Genomic DNA, 22381 nt, shown 5'->3' with positions numbered 1-22381 from the left:
CTATATATTATTACTTATTGTTCACAAATGGTTAAAGAATGCACCGAATAGACAACCTGAGGATTTTTGCAAGGATTTCTAGCAAATACTTAAATTCTCCATACATTTTTATGATTATGTAGTAGTGTATCATTTCCTGAGTTGCATATTGTTTTAGCACAAATCAGGGAGAATTTCTTTTCATAGAAAAAAATAGATTCCTAAATAAATAATATTTTAACCAAAATTTAATTTCTAACTGTCTTTAATGGGACTGCCACCTGGAACTGGTCATCCACAGGAGGAAACAAGCTGCACAGAATGAAGCTGGTGGTTCTTCCTGGACTCAACAGAGAAAAGCGGAGCCAAGGCAATCCAGCACTTCAAGTATGGAGAGACAAAATAAAACAGACACTCAGCTGAGATCAGCTTGGCTAGACCAGAAATTTGGGGTCTGAAAACTGGTAAGAAAACCTACATAGTGATTATGGCTTAAAAGAGAAGGCCACATAGAGAATGGGAACTTCCAGGGGCTGCAGCCTGGGATGCTGGGCTGTTGCTTAGGTTGAGCTTCTGGGGAGCTCACCATGTTCCCACAATGGAGAAAGTCATTCTTCTATGATTGGCAGAGTAAGGGAAACTGATCAGCCTGAAATCATCAATCAAGTGCTAACTGTCCTGTGACACACAGCCCGCGAAGCAAGGTCCCTGCAGGAAACCAACAATTTTGCAGGCATAGGAATACCAAGCTCTATCATAGCAAAGCTTCAGAAAATAGGAGACAAATTAAAAATCTTCAAGGCAAACACAGAGCAAAATGCATCTCAAAAATTCAGGGGAAAAAAAAGAGTAGTGGTGATTTGTCATCTAAAAATCAAAACCAAATATTATTCAAGAAGAAATAATACAGGGAAATATTTGAAGTGTTGAAAGAAAAACTTAAGTAAAAATCCCATTTCAACCTATAATTTCATATCTAGAAATATTATCCTACAAAAGTAAAGTTGAAATGTAAAGATAAAAATGGAGGCATATATCGCCAGCAGACCCACCCTACAAGCAATATCAGAATATGTGAGAAAGAAGATGGCAGAAGTCATAAACTCAGATCTGTGTAAAGAGGGTAATAGGGATGGAGAATAAATGTTTTTGTAAAATAAAATATTTTATGCCCCTACTCTTAATCTACTACATAAGTGTTAAAATAATAAGAAACACAGTTTCATGATTAAAGCATATAAATGAATCAGTCATTCTAACAGCACTATGAAGAAATACAGTACTGAAAATAAAGCCACATACTTGTGAAAAGATAATGCTACAAACCCAAGCAGCCATTAAAAAGACTTTGTAAGGAAGAATAATTGATGTTAAGACAATGAAATCATATATGATCCATAATTAAAACAAGAGAAGGCTAAAGAAAAGACGAACTGAAAAACAAGTGAAACACATAGAAATTGATAATATTAATACTCACATTCAACATGAATGTTTTAAAAATACAGTTAAGAGACACTAAACATAGATAAAAAAGAAGAAAGTCCTGTTGCATGTTGTTATCCAAATCTTTAAATGTCAAAACATAGATAGGAGAGAAAAAAATACAAAGGTGTAGGCTTGGGTTTGTGAGGCTGTTGTTTATGTTAGGTCTGTGACAATAAAAAAGAAAAGGAAAGGAAAGAAGGGAGGGAGGGAGAGAGGGGGTAAAATAAATAAATAAAATTATACCACGATAACACCATTAAAAAGAGAGAGCCAGGATAGTTGTGTGTGTGTCCTATAAACTAGACATCATAAAAAGGAAGAGTAGAAGAGACAAAGGGGACATGACATAGTGATTAAAAGGATTCTTAACACTTACTGTGTGTACCTGGAAACAATTGAGAAAATGTATGAGAATTCTATACTAAATTTTCTCAGTTTCTCTGTTCGTGGTTGGTATTGGTTTGTTTGTATATTACTCTTGACAGGATTTCATTATCTAGCCTATACCATAATGAAACGCACAATCTTCATCTCCCAGCTTTCTTGAGTATTGTGATTATAGACATGCCTAGATAGAAATCTTAAACTGTTTTTAAAAATAAACTAACAACATATTGAATTAAATCATAATTTTAAAATATACCTTACCTATGGTGATTATATTTACTTAGGCTAATTGTAAATTTAAGTAAAGTATAAAGTATAAAAGAATGGTAAACTCTTTGAAAACTTATGGGTGGGGAAGGAAAAGGAAGACATGGGAATATAACAAATGTCTCTCTTATAAATTATATCTTTCTTAGCTGTCTGGCTCACAATAATGTTATGTAATATGAGAAGCAGCCCTGGTCACGGGTCTCTCTCAGTTAACTGGGGTGTGTACTCCTGAAATCATGAGAGATCACGTTGGCTGTGAGGTCACCTGCTCTTGCTAACTCAGCATATAGACAACGGCACTTCAGAGAACAGGACTGCATTAGGCACACAGCTTTCCATGAGCTCTCTCTCCACCATTCTCTTGTTACTGTTCCTAATGCTAGATCAAAGCTTCTTATTTATCTTATAGAGTGACCTGTAGTATAGCAAACAGATACATTTTGTACATTGTCTAGGGCAGTGGTTCTCAACCTTCCTAATGCGCTGACACTTTAATACAGTTCCTTATGTTGTGGTGACCCCCAACAAAATTATTTTTGTTGCTACTTCATTACTGCAATTTTGCTACTGTTATGCATCATAATGTAAATATCTGTATTTTCTAATGGTCTTAGGGAACCCCATGAAAGGGTCATTTGACCCCCAAAGGGGTTAGACCCATTAGTCTAGGGATATTAATGTGTTAATACAAAAAAATCACATGGCCTTAGTGTGAGTCTCAAAACACTATAAATTTTGAGTTGTATTTCTAAAGTGAATCAGGCAAGAAACTAAAAAATGTGACTTAAAAATCATAATCTATATTGTTTAAAATGAATGAAAAAAATGTACATAGTTTTTAGTTGAAACAAACGTTTAACATGATTAGACATATTTGTTGTTAGGACTCTCAAAGCAGAGCCAAGAAACAGGTATGATGACTTTGGGTTTCAAGGGTCCCTGTCACTGTGCACCATGTAACTCTTACACATCTGTGAACTGCGCAGTTCCTTCCACCCTCAAAGCTGTGCCATCACTGTTCGCATGAGGTATGCCTTTGGTTGGAGATCAAAGCACTTCCTGGTAGATGAGGCATGTTCCTTGAACAAAGATGAACAGTTCTGAGCCCTAAGGCTACAATCTACTAATTCTATTTATTTGCAGGAGAGACAGAACTTGAGAAGCCTCCTATCTGATTAGTTTTATGAACACAGTAAAACATAAATATGAAATGCAATGGCTTACCTATGCCTGTGATTGCTCCCTTATGTGGATCAACATGGCAAGACTTTTAACGTATGCCTTCCTTTATAAGTAGGTAATGTCACTGTGATTTTTAAGCTAATAATACATTCTAAAGACATTCTTAATAACAGGATGTTTGTATACAGCAAAATAATAAATGCTGATTGCCTGCAGCCTGACTTTTCTAGCATTCTAATTTTTGTCTGTTTGACTCACTGCACAACATATGATCAAAGGTTTGAATTAGGTGGCTTAACAAAGAAAAGATGTCAGTTAGACCTAGCTCATCTTGACAGCATGATCTTACCGCTCTATCGAAAACATCACCTCTGAGGGGCTTCTGGGATCATTGGAAACTAGTTTCTCTTGAAGTTAACTTTATCTGTTAAGAAAATTAAATCACAGAACAGGTTTTGGTAATACTGCACCATTTATTTGAGATCACTCTGACATAGGCACCTATGAAAAGTCATGAAGTTATAATACCATAGCCTTGTAAATATAAAAGCTATGCTCAACAATGGGATCAAGATAAATTGAAAGCAACATGGGGCCAGTACTAAAAGCATAAGACACAGGGGCAGATCTACACGCAATGGGAAGAAAGATTCATGCTATTAAAAGTCTCTGCATGCTTTACACATGTTAACTCAGAGGTCATACAACTTTTTCCCAAGAGTTCATCACCTCCACAAGAGTTGTCCTCCACTCCTGTCCCGTGAGCAGTCAATCACACCCAGAGACAAAGAAAGCCAAAGAAAGGTCGGGGTAAAGCAGGAAGAAAGAATCCAATTGCTTCTTGAATCTTTCATCCACGGGCATAAAATATATAGCTATAGACCCAGAGAGGAGCATTCTCCCTCTGGTGCAGGAGGACTTCTCTTAAAGTGAGATGTGACCTGTCGTGTGACATCATGTCTTCCCTTCTGGATGCAGCAGTGCACACCACTGCTAGTGATTTGGGCAGCATTCATGTTTGAGTGTGTCTCATTCCCGTTCATCTCATTTCTGTTCTGAGAATCTGGTCACCAACAGAGGCGGATGAAGTGATTAGGAACAGAGGAAATAAAACACTAAGATTTCTTGACTCTTGAAAGCCGATTACATCTCCACTCCAGTAGCATCTTCTGTTCCTTAGGAGTTTAACTCCCTCCATTAGTCCCATTTTCAATTTCCATGGCCCTATTCAAAGCTGGTCATTACACAGGAAAACATATTGAATCACAGAGAGTTCCCATCTCTATCACTAGAAAGCGTTAATAATTGCTGTGTTTGCAAGTTCCGTTTGTGAACTTCAGGCATTATACAAATGTTGAAGACAGAACAGACAAGAGGATGACTACTGAGAACTGGAGTGCAGCAGGGAGAAAGGCTCAGGGGGGTGGGGTGGAAGCTTATTCTTGCCCTTTCTCATGTTCATTGAGGCAAGGTTTGAGGAAACAGAAAAATCGCAGTGATCCCTCGCTGTGGAACAGACATGACATCTTTTACTGCACAGAGCTTCTGTATGTATAAAATGAGGTAGCACGTAAGAGGCATGGTAATCCAACCATGGAGTATTTATTACAATAGCTGTCTATGGTCTTTTGAAGATCAGTGAATTCACAAAATGAAAGAATGATGTCAGTTATTGGCAAAGTAGCTCCTCTGACAAATTCCTAGCTTAGAAGTGTGCATGTTAAGTTCATCTCTAGGAAATTAAGATGATTTTGGTATAAGGTGGTCCTGGAAAAAATCATCTTTCCCAGCCCTTTCCTGACTCCCATTCTATATCCTGTCTCACAGGATACAATAAGCCCTGCTTGACCATGATCACACACACCCTCCACCGTGATGATGTCTGACCTTATGTCCAACCTCACTTCCAAACCACAAGAGGACCCCACCCCCACCCTCCATGGACTGAAACCATGAGCTGAAGTAAATTTTTCCTCTTTGAAGTTGCTTGCCTCCAGTGTTTTGTCATAGAAATGGAAGCTCTAATGCAGAAACTATATGTCTCTGTGTCTCTATTGACATTCATTGTGTCATTAGTCAACATGTGCTGTACCATGTTGTGATATGGGAACTGCAAACTTCAGGGACTTGTACAGCATAAAGTTATGTCTTGCTATGTTGGCAGTGAGTGTCTGTACCCCTGCCCCATGCTTGTTCTCTATTACTTTCTCCAGGCAGAAAGAATAGCTCCATTTGGAAAACATTCTTTGCAAAAATAACAATTTCAGAGACACTCTGAAACTTTCTGCCTAGATATAAAATGTATGCCTTCAGCAATGTTTCATATACTAAAGCAAGCCACAAGACCGACACTCATATCATGGATACAAAGACTACTTATGTCAGAAGAAAGGATATCGGGAGAGGGGGGCCTCTTTTGATACCAAATATCTAAAAGAAACAACACAGTTTAGTATACAATAGATAAACTATAAATAGGAACAGTTAATGATTAAGATTGGGTCTTATCCATTTTTCTATATACTAATTGTTGTAACTATCCTGCAAAAGGAATGAAAACTATACCCAGAAATATTGAATACATGGCAAGTAAAAATATGTGCTTTTTTTTGTCTTATGGGTTTGAATGTTAGTGGTCAACAGCATGTACATTCAAACAAAAGGAAGGGTGGATGGGCATTTAGCAATTTCTATAGGAAGTAATTCTTTAAAACCCTACTTTATCACACAATCTTACTCTTTACTAGCCAAAAGAATTACCATCAAGGAATCACCACACTATACTAAGCTATATTGCATGCCAAGATGCTGTGGAAACAAGTGTGTGTGTGTGTGTGTGTGTGTGTGTGTGTGTGTGTGTGTGTGTGTGTGTGTGTGATATTCTGTTTCAGAATGGAAAAGTAACCAGATTTTGGAAGCATGTGAGTTTCCTAGCACAAAGGCTGTTGACATCTTTGAAAGGGTCTTTTATGAAGTCCCTATTTGAGCACTGACTCTTGCCTTAGGTCACGTATGTGATAAGATGTATAAACACTCTTTGACACATAGCCAAACATAACAACCATTGCTGTCAAGTTGCTGCACTGAGGAACAAACAAAACATTTTAATTGTCTCACTACTGAAAGTAGACAAATATTCCCATACTTTCAATGTAATTTAACATAACTTCATGGAAGATTGGAAACTCTGTTGGGAACTAGCCTCATCTGTATACATCGTATAATGACATTTTCAGACAAACAAACTAAAGCTCCCAGAAGAAAGATATTAAACTGTAAAGGTACGCTCAAGTCTTGAGGCAACTAACACACAATCACTGAAAATCTATGCCCCCAGTGAAGCTAAAAACATGACCCTTAATAGCATATTAAGTCCAAATTAAAACAAGTGGACCACTGAAGATATAATGATATGTAGCACAATGCTAAAAGAAACAGGGAACCTGGAATACATTAACATCAAAAAAAGTCCTGGTATTAGACAATGAGTCATCAATCAAAATCAGGCCAAATGAAGTCATAATATATTTTGTCATGATTCATGTTGATCAGCTCTCTGCGCCTTAATACACAAGACCCAGGTGTGGAAAATTCCATCAAACAGTAACAGAACAGAGAAAAGAAATGTGTTCACTGGGAATGTGAAATTGTCCCTGACAGAACAATTAATGGCTTCCTTCCAGTGTAAGTTACTTCTTAGTGTGACATCTTTCTGGGTGAAACTTAGCTAGGGTCACTGTGGTGGTTTGAATAGGAATGGCCTCCATATACTCATATATTTAAATGCATGGTCATTAGGGAGTCATGCTCCTTGACAGGGGATTAAGAGGTGAGGCCATGTTGAAGAAAGTGTACCACTGGAGGTGGGCTGTGGGGTTTCAAATGTTCAAGCCAGGCCCAGTGGCTGTCTCTTCCTGCTGTCTGAAGATCTTGTTATAGAACTCTTGACTACCAAGTCTACCTGCGTGCTGCCATACGCCCCTTCCCCCCATGCTGATAATGGACTAAACCTCTGAAACAGTAAGTGAGCCACCATTTAAATGCTTTCCTTTATATATGATGGTATGGTCTTGGTGTTTCAGCAAAGCAATAGAACATTGACTGAGATAGTCACATAAATGAATCTCCTTCTATACTGATTAGTCCTTTACATTACCTTCTCATGTGCTTGCTGTTAAAGGGGATTTCCTCCCCTGATAAATATATAATCTTTTTTTAAATATTGTATCTCTAAATCTTTAACAGGTTTCATAACCATTATCTCAGGCTGTTTAGAAGTCACAACCATTTTTGTGAAAAGCAAAACAAAAGTTTTTTTTCCTCTGAATTCTGCAGAGTTGTAATTATATTTTGAGAATGATTCTTAAAATTACATTCACCCAGTGAATGAAAATGTAAATTCTCGCGTTATAGGTTTTGCTCTTCTACATGATTCTCAGGCCTGGATCTATATCTAAGAGTTAAACTGAGCTATGAGGGGCAACTGAATTCACATCTTGCTGTTTGAGCTGGTTGCCGAAACAAACTTCATTCTCAAAATTATCGTCTGATTTGTTGAGAATGTGGTGAAGAATCAGATTCACCAACTTGAGAAGCAAAAGCTCTGACCCAACAGAGGTGTTCAGCAGCCTAGAGCTCCTGCATGGCTTCAGGCTAAATACAGAATACAGTTCTACAGGCACACATAATTGGCTCACAGCCACCACTGCATTTGTCACTGGGTGGGACTGTGGATGTGTAGACGCTCTGGCAATAAATACAGTGCTTTGCAGGGCTGGCCTGTGTCAATGTGGGCTGCATCAGGCTACACATGTTCTCTCTAACCATCCCTCTGTGGGATGTGCTTCCCCCAAAGTGCCCACCTGTAGGCAGGACACTTCACCTGAGGGGTGAGCAGGTGCAGGAAGCAGGAAGCAGGGATCTAAGCATCAGGAAGCCCTCTGATGATGCCTTGGGAGAGGGAGGGAGGGATGACCTGTTTTTAGATCACAGGCTGGTGAGACACCAAAGCCTCAACTGTGACAGGGAGAACAGGAGGGAGCAGTGGAGAGCTGCAGTTTTAAAGGTCTACTAAGTAAATGTGAACATAGCCGTCCTCCAGAACTGTCCATTTTGCTTTGATGCAGGCTGAATTTTCTTTGCTTAAGTAAGACCGTGTATGTAAATATGAAATGTGTGTTGGGGTTACAAAAGAATCTATTGAAATAGCCAGAAATTACTTGCCATTTTCTAAACAACTATCTCCCAATTACTACATCGGATCACAATGCCAAGAGAACTTTCTGGTATAAATCGATTTCACTTTTTTTGTTTGTTTAGGACTGAATTCCTTTCTTAATAATTAAAAATGCAAACGTGGAGGGACATGGAACGATAAGGCATTGATTAACCTCACTTTCTCCCTCCATGTAAAACTTACTAGCCTTCAACTCCCAACATTCCGGACCCACAAAATCCATAAAGATTGAGAATATTCAGAGTAAAGCTGTTTCGAGTTTTTCCCACATTCATTTATTTGTGTGTGTGTGTGTGTGTGTGTGTGTGTGTGTGTGTGTGTGTGTTCGGGTGTGCGTATTTGGAATAGTATGCATGTGGAAGGCAGAGCTTCTTATGGAAGTAAGAAACTTTCTCTCCTTCCATCGAAGAGACTGCAGGAGTGTAATTCAAGACATCAGTTCCAAGTACCTTAACTAACTGAGTCATCTCAAAGTTCAAAACACTCCTTGAATCACACCAACAGCGCTCTACTTGGTGTCGACAATAACCCTCCGAAGTGTTGATCTCTTAAGCAACCCTGCAGAAAAAAAAAAAGTCTCAGTCCTGAAATGAGCCAAAGGGGGAAATTTTACATTGAGAAAAGACTTTGCCTTAGGACTATTTTTCTAATCTGTTTGCATAATCATTCACAACATGTCCTCTGATTGTTTTATACATTGAAATCAAGTCTGAAAACAATGTTTGAAGGTGGTCTATTAAAATAAAGTATGTAATCCTCCCTTAAATATGAGAATTTTACTATTATTACAATTCTCAAAATGACTTTAAAATCTATTTTTATCAATCATTTTTCTTCTTCTATAGATTTAGAATCAGATGCATAGGGATATGGAGGTCTGATCCTACTGATAGTATTAGACCTGAAAGCATAACAATGGGGGGAAGATGTGGGGTGTTGAAGAACAGAACAATGTTCAAACTAGGCAGAAACTCAACCAGCACATACCTGGACACTGATACAAGAGAAGAAAAGGCATGAATGGTGGCAGGGGAGAGGGGGGTGACTCAACTGGTAATTGTACTTGCGATACAAGCCTGATGAACCAAGTGTAGTCCAGGGAACACATGCAAATGTGGGATGTGGCACTGCTCATCTGTAACTGCAGCCATCCCTCTGGTGGCAGCAAGCTAGGAGGTCAGACAGCAGGATCCACCAGTAGCCTACATACTAGGGTGTCTACAGAGTGATGGAAACAGGAAGACCCTGCCTCAAAACAGCCCTCTCTCTGGTTACCTACTCACATGACAGTATATACACACACACAAGATAGAATGGAAAAGAGAAAGGGAGGGGGGAGGGAGTGAGGCAAGGGGAAAGACAGGAGAAAGTGAAATATGAAAAACCTGTATCTAATTATCTTAACCTACATCCTCAAAAATGACACTTCTGGAAACCAAGCTCCCAAACCATTATAAATCCAGCTGTTGGAAGAGTCATGACTCAGATTTCCTATGCTTCAATTATATCATAGTTTCCCATTTCACTGTGTTTTACCTCAATGAAGAAATTCTGACATGGGCATGGTCCCAAAAGACTCTCTTGTCTTACTAAAGAGAGACTTGCTCATTCAAGCTCATTGCTGCTCTCCTCAAAACAGCCAAGAAATAGGAAAAAAAAAAACCCTAGCTATCCATCCAAAGATGGATTCATTATGAAACTGGTACATTTACAGAATGGACTATTACCTAGTTATTAAGAAAAATTAAACTCTCTAGTATATGGATAGAGCTGGAAATAATTATTCTGAATGAGGCAACCCAGATCCAGAAAGACAAATGCCACATGTTCTTTCTCAAGTAAATGCTAGTTTTCAGTCTTTAGATATGAATGTTTAAATTGGAGTACACATAGAAGTCAGGGAACCAGTTAGGGGTCATGGAAGGGATTTCAAAGAAAGAGGAATAGAACACAGGTGGTAGGAAAGGAGAAAGAGGAACAATGGAACAGGAAAAGTCACATGGGCTGGAGGATGGGGGGGCTGCATAGAGAAGGAAGCATGGAGAAGGGAAACTAACACTGAGGCCATTTTGCATTCAATATTTTATTTTTAAATATTTTAATAATAAAGTTATAAAATAGTTTAAATAAAAAATGGAGGTTAATGAAAATACTATATGGTAGGTAACCTACTCCTGTCAGAACTTCTGGAAAAAAATGTATCAATGGGTTTTAAATGAAATTACTCTATAATAGGAGATAATGCCTAAACAAACACTTCAAATAAAAAGTCTAATAACAGGTATGGGTTATCTCCTTTTGAAATATTTGTCAGTGGGAACCTATAGCTTCCATAAATATTATAGGTTATTGCCATTGCTTTTGGGTTATCCTCCAAACAAGACCCTGATGCTGGAGATACAGATTTAAGTTATAGGGTATGAAGAAAGTAAGCAATATGACCTGGACGCTTCATTCCTATTGGCTAACTTTCATAGTAAGCAGGATGACCCGGTGCAGGAAGCGGGAGCGGCTGCATGGGCCAAGATGTTTACTGCCTTGCCAGAGCATGCTAGGTAAGGCTGCATGCATGGGCTGCCTGCCAGGCTGGACTGCTCCTCATGATCCGGACCTGTCAGCCTATCAGTGACTGACCTGAGCGCATTCCTGGAGTTTGTGTGAATTCTGATTGGATGAGGTGGGGTGGTGCTAGATGAGGTCAGTCAGCATGAGGATAGTAGAAGTTGTTGTTGCCAGGAGTTAGTTAGGAATATAGCCTTGCCCTAAGTAGAAGTTGTTGTAGCCCTGAGCCTAAGTAGAAGAAGTTGTTTAGCCCTTGCTGCAAGAGGTAGTAGAAGAACCTGCTGGGGAAGAGAACTGTAAAGGAAAAATCCCGAAAAAAGAAGTTGCTGTTTGAACCCACCTTGGTGTCTGAGTCGTTCTTGTGTCCACGAGCACGAAGACTGCGAAGCTCGGTGACAACTTGGAAACTTCCTTCCTATTGGCTAGCTTTCGTAGTAAGCAGTGTGACTTGGAAGCTTCCTTCCTATTGGCTAGTTTTTGTAGTAAGCAGTATGACCTGGAAACTTCATTACTATTGGGTAGCTTTCATAATGCTGGAAGATTCAGTGCGTGCTGTAAGGAGAGAGAAATCATCTATAGTTTTACATGGCTATGAGCCGTGTGAGCTACAATAACCACCGGCTTGATGTGATATGCCCAGTTGGGGATACAGCAAGGCCACAAATATTATGGGCGTAACCAACCACTTTTTTGTAGGATTTACAGCCCAATCCACAACATGTAACTCATGCTTGGCCCCATTAACTAGACTGAAACCTTGTGGCTGGATAGGGCATTGGCCCTAGGGCAGGTCTACTATTATTATTTTGATAAATAGACATAGTGAGTAATAAACTATCCCTACATTCTTATCTTTGCACCGATGGGTTAGTGCATCCCTCAACTCTCATCAGAAAAGCTTCTTTTAACTGTAAATAACTATTTATGCAAAGACCTACAATTGGCCAAAGTGTAGAGAATGAGAGCGTGTGGAGTGCTCAGCTCTAAACGGGACATCTGTATCATATCTTAAAGGTGTGGGAATCATGACGGTAGAGATAGTGGAAGGATTTTTAAGAGCAGATAAAGTAGATACCTGTAATAAAACAGTACTTTCCAAACCAGATGGCACAGCCACACGTATAGTTAAATTCACAGCAGTGAGGACTACATATAGATTTTTCACACGATCAAACCGTCCAAAAGCACACCGTGTGCGGAGGAAAGCATAATGAATCCCATCCTATCCAAGGATCTATGCGAAACCAAGGGCTCCTGGAGAGGGAGATTTGGTTTTCTCCTGGGCTCTATGCATGCTACAGAAGATGTTTTCATACCTGCGAATATACCAACAGCACTAAATGACTTAGTGGGTGAGGGAGGAAGTGTTCATGAGAAAAAGTCAAAATGTGAACTGGAGGAAAAGAATGGGGATGGATTCTATATAGACACATCATAATGCATGCATAGATATTAAGATATCATCTTACAGGAAACTCTGACAGTGGAAACACAATTTTAAAATGTTGTATTTGCTCAACATTCATATCCATAGAGAAACAGATGAAATCCAGATTTTTTTTTTCATTTTTAAAATATCAAATTTGGTATTTCCCTAGCCCCATGGACAATCTAGTCTCAGGTTCTTAGGCACCTAAGCAGTGTCAGGCATGGGTTCTGTCTCCTAAAGGGAGCCTTAAAGCCAATCAGAGAGTGATTGGTTACTCCCAGAATGGCAGTATTACTCTTGTACCTGCGTATCATGCAGCCAGATCACCATTCTAGATCGCAGGGCTTGTAGTTGGGTTGGTAGTTGTCTTTCTCCTCTGGTAACGGACAGAGTACCTACCTGCAGGTACCATGAACACCAGTCAAGAAGATTTAAGGCTCTAGTTAGCCACCAGCTTGACTTCTCTGTGTTAAATAAGGTATGTGTTTTCTTTAGCAATAGTGTGTGTGTGTGTGTGTGTGTGTGTGTGTGTGTGTGTCTATTTTCTTGTGTTTGCTTTTTTAAAAAATCTGGTTTGCTTAGCTTTAATTGCCTAGTTTTTTTTTTCCTAAAGAAAAATAAAAAGAAGGTGTAGAGTTAGATGGGTGGGGAGGTCAAGAGGACCTTATAGAAGAGATGAGGGAGGAGAAACTGTGATCAGAATACATTGTGTGAAAAATATTTTCATTAAAAATGGGGGAAAAAAGAAAGGAAAGCAAAGAAGTATAAAATTTTAGCTATATTGCCTCCCAGTTCAGGCTTTTTCTAAATGCCTTTGAAGCATTTAGAGAAACAGGACTCTGGGAAAAGCACATTGGAGTCCTTACAGACACACAAGGGCAGATAAGATGTAACCCACATTAGGCACAAGATAGAGGAGGCACTGTGGACAAAGTAAGAAATGGTGACAACTGTCTTTGCATTTCCTCAATTTATGTTTCCATAGCCTGTTACAGCAGATGCTCCAGAAACAACCACTCTACTCACTTCAAAGCCTGAGGATGGAGATGAGACTCTCATGTAGGCAAATATCCCACTTTGAGATTGGGACCAATAACATGCAGATAGAAAGGAAATTGCTCCAATGTGCAGGGGGCTGAGGTCTACCTACTGCAAGCTCTTTGCTGGTTCATTCTCAGGGAGCCTCCTGGGCCCAGGTTAGTTGATTCTGTAGGTCTTGTGGTGTCCTTGACTCCTCTCCCACTCTGCTCGATCACTTCTATCCCTGACCCTTCCATGAGACTCGAGGATCTCTGCTTGATGTTTGCCTGTGGGTCTCTGAATCTGCCTCCATCAGCTGCTGGATGAAGCTCTCAGGAGACAGTTATGCTAGGCTCTTGTCAGCAAGCATAGCAAAGTATCATTAAGAGTGGCAGGGGTTGTCTCTCACACATGGGATGAGTCTCAAGTTGACTGTTCTCTAAGTCTCTACTCCGTCTTTATCTCTGGGCATCTTGAAGGCAAGACAAACTGTGGGTTGAAGGTTTTGTGGGTAGGTTGATGACCCTCTTCCTGGAAGTCATGCATGGCTAGGATGTGGAGCTCTAAGGTCGACAAGGCTCACAAGGCATCTCTTCAGTGGGTGAGATTGCCAACTGTGGTAGTTTAAATGAAAATGGCATAGGCCCAGACAGAGTGACACTCTTAGAAGGTGTAGCTTTGTTGAAGGGAGTATATTACTGGGGATGGGCTTTGGGGTTTCAAATGCTCAGTTCAGGCCCTGTGTCACTTTTCCTGCTGCCTGCTGATCCAGAGGTAGAAGTCTCAGCTATCTTCCCAGCACCTTATCTACCTGCATAGTACCATGCTTCTTGCCATGATGATAATGGACTATACTTCTGGGTCAGAAGTCATCCCTAATTAAATGTTTCCTTGAGCCTGATAAATACAGAGGCAGATGCTCATAGTCAACCATTTGACTGAGCACAGGGCCCCCAATGGAGGAGTTAGTGAAAGGACTGAAGGATCTGAAGGGGTTTGCAACAACACTATCCACCAACATGACCTCCCAGTGCTCCCAGGGACTAAACCACCAACCAAAGAGTATACATGGAGGAACCCATGGCTCTAGGCCTTGTCTTACATCAATAGGAGGAGAAGACCTTGGTCTTGTGGAGGCTTGATGCCCCAGTGAAGGGGAATGCCAGGGAGGCAAGGTAGGTGGGGGGTGTGGAAAGGGAGCACCCTTATAGAAGTAGAGGGAGGACGATGGGATAAGGGAGTTCCAGAGGGGAAACTGTAAAGGGGGAAAACATTTGAAATGTAAAGACATAAAATATCCAATTAAAAAAAAGAATTGCCATGGTCTCTTCATGCAATAGGAACCATAACTAAAATGCCAGTCTTCTGAATATTTGCTGAGATAGCAGTGGTTCTGTGCTTTTCCAGTCCACTGGTTCTCCTACTTCCCTGAGTCCTGAAAAAGAGGCTCCAACCCACAGAGAAGGATACTGGCATGCTCTATGAAACACTTACACAAGCCACACAAAATCCCTGCATGGAAGTGGGAGGTGGCCACCAAGTCTCACCTCAGGCAATTGATGCCCAGTTTTCAGTGAGGCTAAGGACTATGGATAGATCGATTATGCTGCAATAGATAGGCAAACACTCAATAGTATGTGGGCAGCATAAATTTGACTGAATAAATTTAGAATAAAAGGAATGAGGACACAATAGGATCCGGGGAAGGGTGTAGATATGGGGGGAGTTTGACGAAGAGGGTGAATATGTTCACGACACATTTTATGAAATTCTGAAAGAATTAAGAATAAAGATTGAAGGAATGGGGCCACTTTATCTTCCTGCTGCCACTCTGCTACAGAGTCTTCTTGCTTGTCTTCATTCTTCTCTCCAGTTGCAGCTTTTCTTTGTGACAGCTAGCCTATGACCGCTTCCAACCACCAGCCACCAGACCAGCAGCAAGCTCACTGAATGGGCCTCAGCATGAGCTGCTCCAAGTGCACACTGACTGTCCCTTACAAATCTCTCCTCTGTATTGCATGCGGTGGCTCCCCCTCACATGTGTCATGACTGATACTGAATTGCAATCAGAGTGTAGGACTGGATCCTACTTGCAGTGCTGGCAACAGGATGCTGGCTGAGTTTGAGACATAGCATTGAGCAGTGACGACTACAAGCCTTTTGTTTTCCCCAATGGGACAAGTAGTATTGTCATAATATGGCTGTTTTACCATGTGTATATGGGGATAGAAAATTGCCTCTATAGAGCTCAAAACCCCACAGTTATAAGACGTGCCCTTAAGGCATATGTGAGGAGCCTCTTACACAGCAGAATTTGGTGAGATAATAAAAGCCAGATAATAAAAACCTCAAACCTTGACCTCACATCAGTGAGACAGGATTCACTCTTGTGAGAGAAGTGATTCAGTGTATACTTAAACACGTGGTGCATTTGGAGCCAGGTAGCAGACCAAGGAAGCCAGTCCTTAAATATAGTCCCCCAATGGACCACATCTTCGACTATCTACATCCTTGCTGAATCTTTCCCTTTGATCTTAATTCTTTTGACATAGACTAGGTTCTACTTTGTTCTCACACTGGGAAAAGAAGGGTATCATGTAACTACAGAAGTTGGCAGAAAACCCAGTACCTTTCTTGCTGCTCTGAGATGGGAGGTGGATCTACCCATATCCATAATGGAATACTTACTGTTCATCCTTGTGGTAAGGCACACATTGAAATGTCCTATCTACCTCCAATGACAATAACTTGGCTCCCTCTTGGTCTACTATGCCTGGTATTTTTACTCTGTCTCCCCTCACTCCTTCCCATCAGCCGCATCAATACCAGATCAAATCACCCAAGAATACTCTACTCATTATGTCACCTTCCTATTAAATAGCTCTTCAAAGGGCCCCGTTGTCCATGGGGATAAAGTCTAAACTCTTTCATCTTTCTTCCATCTCTATTTCGATCTCATTTTCTACTCTCCTCCAGAATGAGCTTCCTCAAGCTAGCAAGGTTATCTCTTAACACCCAGCTCTGCCACGGGATTGCTGAACACCCAGCTCTGCCACGGGATTGCCTACACACTCATCCAATGGAAGACTTCTAATCCCACAGTTTAGCTGCATAAACTGTGCTCACTCTCCATGCTCACTCTCATCTCAATTCCTGCCTGCTCTGTGAGGTTTTCTGGTCTCCTCTCACTAACTTCTGTCATCCTTATTGTATAAAGCATAATTAATTTTCTGTATATATACATATAATTAAATTTTCTTCAATTAAATCATAATTATCTCAAGGAAAAGATACTCTTTGAATTTTCAACACAGTGGTACTGGTGAATTTATTTCCCATCTTATTTTCCTCAAATGAAGTACTTTAGGGGAAAATAAATTGTCTCAACTCATATTGAAGCAATCATACTGACAGCTTTCTGTGAAATTGTTAGTTAAACTACTGTTTTCTCTGACGGTCACACTCAGGAGAGGAAGCTAGAGCCACTAGCTCTCATCTAAGTAGGAAAGTCTCCTTTTAATTAAAAATATGAACCCCTTTGATGCTGGTGATTGTATACTTGACACTATACTTAACAGAAACTATACCTAACTGACATTTCTAAGTACATTTACATTAATCACAGTCGGCAGCATAGCCATGAAATTAGAAACTGCTTTATGGTTCTCTGTGGCATATGCCATTTCTGTGGTTTGTTCATAGTTAATTATTGAGGTAAGTATAGATTCCAGGACACTTTAGCATAACTCCATTTCTCAAAAATCTCACACTCCTTTATTTCACTAGAGCTTTTTGTTTTGTTTGTTTTGTTTTTTCCCTTAAGAAATGTCACTGCTTTCCTTATTAGCACACAGAACAATTTTTGACTTGGTTTGAAGGCAAGTGTGCAGAAACAGAGAAGTGACCACATGACCTCCAGTGACCCCATGTAATTGCCATAAATATAATAAAATGCTAACATTTCATACTAATGAAGACAAGTTTGTAACCAGCACAAACATACAAAAGCCATGTAGCATAAAGAAAATACTGCAGAAAATGAAGTGTAACCTCTTTCCCTTAGAGTGTTAAGTTTTCTCCTCTCCATTGGGGCCTTCTCCAACTGCACTATAGAACCCCAAACACACTTGTTTCCTTATAGTGTTTCCTTTGAAATTTATATCAAAGCATTCTATGATCCATGTATATTTTAGATTTACAAGAAATAATATAAGCAGAGTATCTGTAATCTGAAAATGTGAAATGCAAAGAATTTGATTGACCTGGTACCACAAGTGAAAAATGTCCATATCCAACCTAGATGACCTGTCACAGCCAAAACTCAGGCACATTAACATATCCTAAAACACAGTTGTGAATGCTGTATAAGCAAAATATAAATGAAAGCACACATATGTGAATAAAAGATATAAATTATACATGACTGAGTACCACGTTTAAACTTGAACTGCATTTCCAACATGAATATTTTAAATATGTACTGTTTCAAATACATCCCCCTAAGTAAAAAGAACACCCAGAAATCTAAACTAATTTTCACCCAGGCTATTTGGATAAGGTCCACTCAACCTGTACACCAAATTTTTTCATGTTCAGAAAACCTTACAAACCCTTCCTTTGTAGTTCTACCAGCCATCCATAATGTTAATAATCCCAGAAAATACCCATTTGCTCAGCCTAAAACACCCATCAAAGAAAATTCACTCACTAAATGTCCCACCTGTCTATGATGAAATAGTCTAAAATGCTATACAACATACAATACAACAATCTCCGCACTCCTTACATGATTTTATGAACAGGTCTGTATTCCACGTCATAGTAGTCTTGACAATGAGACTTTGATCATAGTCCCTTTTTTGCTTTTATGTGTTTAGCCTAAAGCATCCAATTCCTTTAATCGATGTTCATATAGAACCTCCTTGATCATTGTACTTATTGTTGTCTGGGACCCCTCCAGGTCTTTCTTGTTTAAGAAGTGGTGGTCAGGAGAATAGAGATGACTCCAGGTCTTATACAATCATGGATGATGTCTCCTGGTTTGTTTCCAGGGTTTTTGTGAGGTAGGCCATTGGTGCTCTGGGGCAGTGGGGAGGGGGGGGAGGAGGGGGCAATCTGAAATCATTTCTTACTTGTGTGCATCAGAAAGTTCATCCTTTACATGTTGACGTTCAGATAATTGAGAACTCATCCTTTGATTCATTCCAGCACCCAGCAGCTTTTTTCCCGCATCACAGTTAATAAGTTCAGTTGGAGATTTGTTCCTTTAAAGATTTTTATTTTTTAATATTACCAATCTTTCAGGGCAGCCTTCCTCAGAGGTCGCCCTACCACCATGTTTACCTCCTTCAGTCTCACATTTTGCTTCCTGTCTTTCAGTGAGTCCTTAACACACAATAAAAGCGTTTTCCCCAAAGACATGGGAACTATTTTTAAAAGTGTCTTTTATCAAATAGTTTATTTTTACAGTGTGTATTAAAGCAATCTGACCGTGTTTTACAAATTCCAACATCTTGTCCTGGGAACTAGTGAAAGCAATTTTTCACATATTTCTACTGAATGCATCTAAATGCAAGAGAGTTCCACTGAGAGCTAGGCATTAGCAACGTAGAGTTGCCAGTTATAGAGCCTGGTCCCTCACCTCACGACATTCTGTATCGGGAATTTCTTTGTAGATTTTTTTTTCTTTTTACAGCTGGCTTTGTATTCTCTGTTTGTTTGGGTTAGTTGGTTTCCTAAAAGGTAAAATATGAAGGCTGCCCAAAATGAATATGATACCAATATATCCATGTACTTATAGGTAGCAAACAATTCAGATAATGTTGTATGATGCTGTGTTTATTTAAATTAAAGTTACAAAATAATTGTAACTCACAGTAAGAAAAGAAGGTTCATTTTCGGATCTTAGAGTATGTGACAATATGAGAACTTCATTGAAGTCACTGGAACCCCAGAGACCCCCTCCTCCGCATGTACCCATGGTCCTTATATACTAACACTTATTGTAGCATTTGTAAAGATGTGCCATCAGTCAGGACTCCCTAAAACATACTGAGACAGCCTGCAAGGAGGTAACATCCCCACAATTGATGGCCATCCAAAACTGGGAAACAAACGCTACGTTGTATTCTGGAGTACAGTTGTCAGCCATGTTCACAATATCTGCACTACAGTCTTTATATCATGTACAGAACACAAAGCATGAGCTCGGCATCTGCTTTCTCTCAGTCAAGGGTACAGATGAGCTTCAAATTCCAAAGGCCAGCAGCGCCTTAGAATCACTCTGTTAATGGTCAGCATTGCCCTCTAGTGGCAAGCACGACTAACCACAGCTTTGTCCTCCTTCAGTGACCCCAGAGGGCAGCCAGGCCCAGGCAGATTTGAGGAAGAGAAAAAGTACCAACGTTGGTAGCACCAATTACCAAATGGAACCAGATTTTGACATTTATGTTTTTTGTTTTTTGGGGTTTTTTTGTTTTGTTTTTTGTTTTTTTTAGCATGAGCATTTTTTCCAGTTTCTGGTGGAAGCCTGAAGGTTCATGGAGCCTGATGGAAAAACTAAGAAACAGGATACTGGTCTGAAGTGTGTGTTTGTGTGTGTGTGTGTGTGTGACCTCAGGAGGTCTCTCAGGATCTCATGTAAACTAAAGAGTGTAAGTGTAGATCTTACATGTGTTCAGGTCTTGTATATGTGTAGAACTTGCATTTTGCAGATCTTGCATATGTACAGATCTTGCATGTGTGAAGATCTTGTATATGTGTAGATCTTTCATTTGTGCAGATCTTGTATATGTGTAGATCTTTTATGTGTGTATGTCTTACATGTGTGCAGATCTTGCATGTGTGCAGATCTTGTATATGTGTAGATATTTCATGTGTGTAGATCTTGCATGTGTGAAAATCTTGTATATGTGTAGATCTTGCATGTGTGATCTTGCATATGTACAGGTCTTGCATGAGTGAAGATCTTATACATGTGTAGATCTTGCATGTGTGAAGATCTTGTATATGTATAGATCTTTCATGTGTGTAGATCTTGCATGTGTGTAGATCCTGCATGGGTCTCCTTTTATTCTCTTCATATGTTGCATGACAAACTTAGAAAGACAGTGGTCAGTCAGTCAAAAGCAGAATCAAAAGCTCCTTTATTCAGAAAAGTGGTAAGACTTTAGAGATGAAAAGGGAAGAGAAAGAGAGAATAGTTTCTACCTCCATTTCCAGGTAGAAAGGAAACAAAGAGGGAGGGAGAGACTCATTTGTTTCCTAACTCTCTTAGAGAAATCAAACACACACGTACGAATAAATAAATATGTAAAGAAACAAAACAAAACAATACAAAAGAGGAAACACATACTTAGGCTGAATACAAATATGGAGCCTTTAACTTTCTCCAAGAGGTGGTCAAACGAGGTAACTTAGTAATGAATCATCTACTGCAGTCATTTTGTGTATGGTTGTATGTACATGCAAGCATGTGTGTGCAGGTACACATGCATACATGATATGGAAGCCAGAGGACAACCTTGGAATCTCAAGAGCCTTCCACCTTTGTTTTGATACAGAATCTAGAACTTGCCAAGTAGATTAGGATAGCTGTCCAGAGAGCCCCAGGAGCCCACCTGATGCTGCCTCCCTAGCTATTAGATGACATCCATAGGCAACCATATCTGGCTTTTTGTATGAGCTCTGGATCCTCCTGCTTCATGGATGGAGCTCTCTTACCAGCCCTGTTGCAATCACTTTTGATGAGAAGCAAAAAAGCAGACACAGAAATGTGACTTGGCTCCTTGAGATCCTAAGTCAGCCAGGAGAATGCTGTGATTTGGATCCCTGCTTGGGGAGCACTTTTTCATCCCATGGATGTGGCACACCTAATGACAGCAAAACATCTGTTCACCTTGACGCCTGCCTTTGAAGAAAACCAAAAGCCAGATAAGCTCCCGCATATGCTCCAGCCAGGTCTGATGATCCTCTGAAAGGTCTGAGGAAAGTAAATCCCAGGGATCAAATATCAGTGTTCACTCCTTGAGGACTTACCTGTTCACAAGGTCAGGCTAGGCAATGTATTAGTAAATGCAGCAACAGTATAGGCTGGCAAATAGCCTTTGTAACCGCAAAGGGATTCTTGGTCCTGAGGAAAAGAAAGACCATGTTTTGACTTTCAGGATTTGTACAACTCCAAGAAGATTTATAATTCTATAAATCAGAATACTGCCACAATGGAGAGGCCCAGAGAGGCTAAGGGAATTACTCAAAGACACACAGCTCTTCAGTGGCTTAGTCATGTGCATCATCTAATTCAATTACCATTAACTGGACACTTGGAGGGCTTTGGATTTGTACAAACCTGCTGTGGTTTGGGAGCAAGTGAGAAGCACGCTGCTCAGTGTCTTTGGAACGTACTTCAATGAAGTGATGCTTGGGTAGCTGCTTGATGAATGAGTTTTCCAACTGCTTCTTATTCTAACATAGCCATAGAACAATAATGACGACGTTACATTGTTTCCCTGGTGCCTCCTAAATCCTTGCTACATCCACTAACTTTGGTATGACACTCATATTCTATATCCTAAATGTTTTGTTTAAAATGACTTAAATATCGCATAATATTCTGTCTCCAAAATTAAAAAGGAGCATATCTCAATAAAAGGCTTTTATCGTGAACTCTGTGACACTGGGAATCTCCTTTCATTGGCCTGGTTAGGATGGTCATGCCTAATTTGACCTGAGTTTCTGCTAAATTATACTTAAAATCTTTCTCTGGTTAGATTATTTGAATTTCAGATGAATCTTTTCCTGTGACATGAATAAATACAGAGTTACAAAAA

General features: G+C 39.8%; 1 long non-coding RNA gene across 1 annotated transcript in view; it reads right to left on the bottom strand.

Moving 5' to 3' along the window:
- Window positions 1–21684, bottom strand: part of LOC110290700 — a 56678-nt gene extending 34994 nt beyond the window's left edge. The window contains exons 1-2 of the long non-coding RNA XR_002377498.1: window positions 21591–21684; window positions 8992–9100 (exon numbers count right to left, since the gene is read on the bottom strand). This is a non-coding gene — a long non-coding RNA (uncharacterized LOC110290700). The remainder of the gene's footprint in view (window positions 1–8991; window positions 9101–21590) is intronic.
- Between the last annotated feature and the right edge of the window lie 697 nt (window positions 21685–22381).

This window comes from Mus caroli, chromosome 3 (assembly GCF_900094665.2).
Source record: "Mus caroli chromosome 3, CAROLI_EIJ_v1.1, whole genome shotgun sequence".
In the NCBI taxonomy this organism is placed as follows: Eukaryota; Metazoa; Chordata; class Mammalia; order Rodentia; family Muridae; genus Mus; species Mus caroli.
This window is presented reverse-complemented; position numbering and strand designations above follow the sequence as displayed.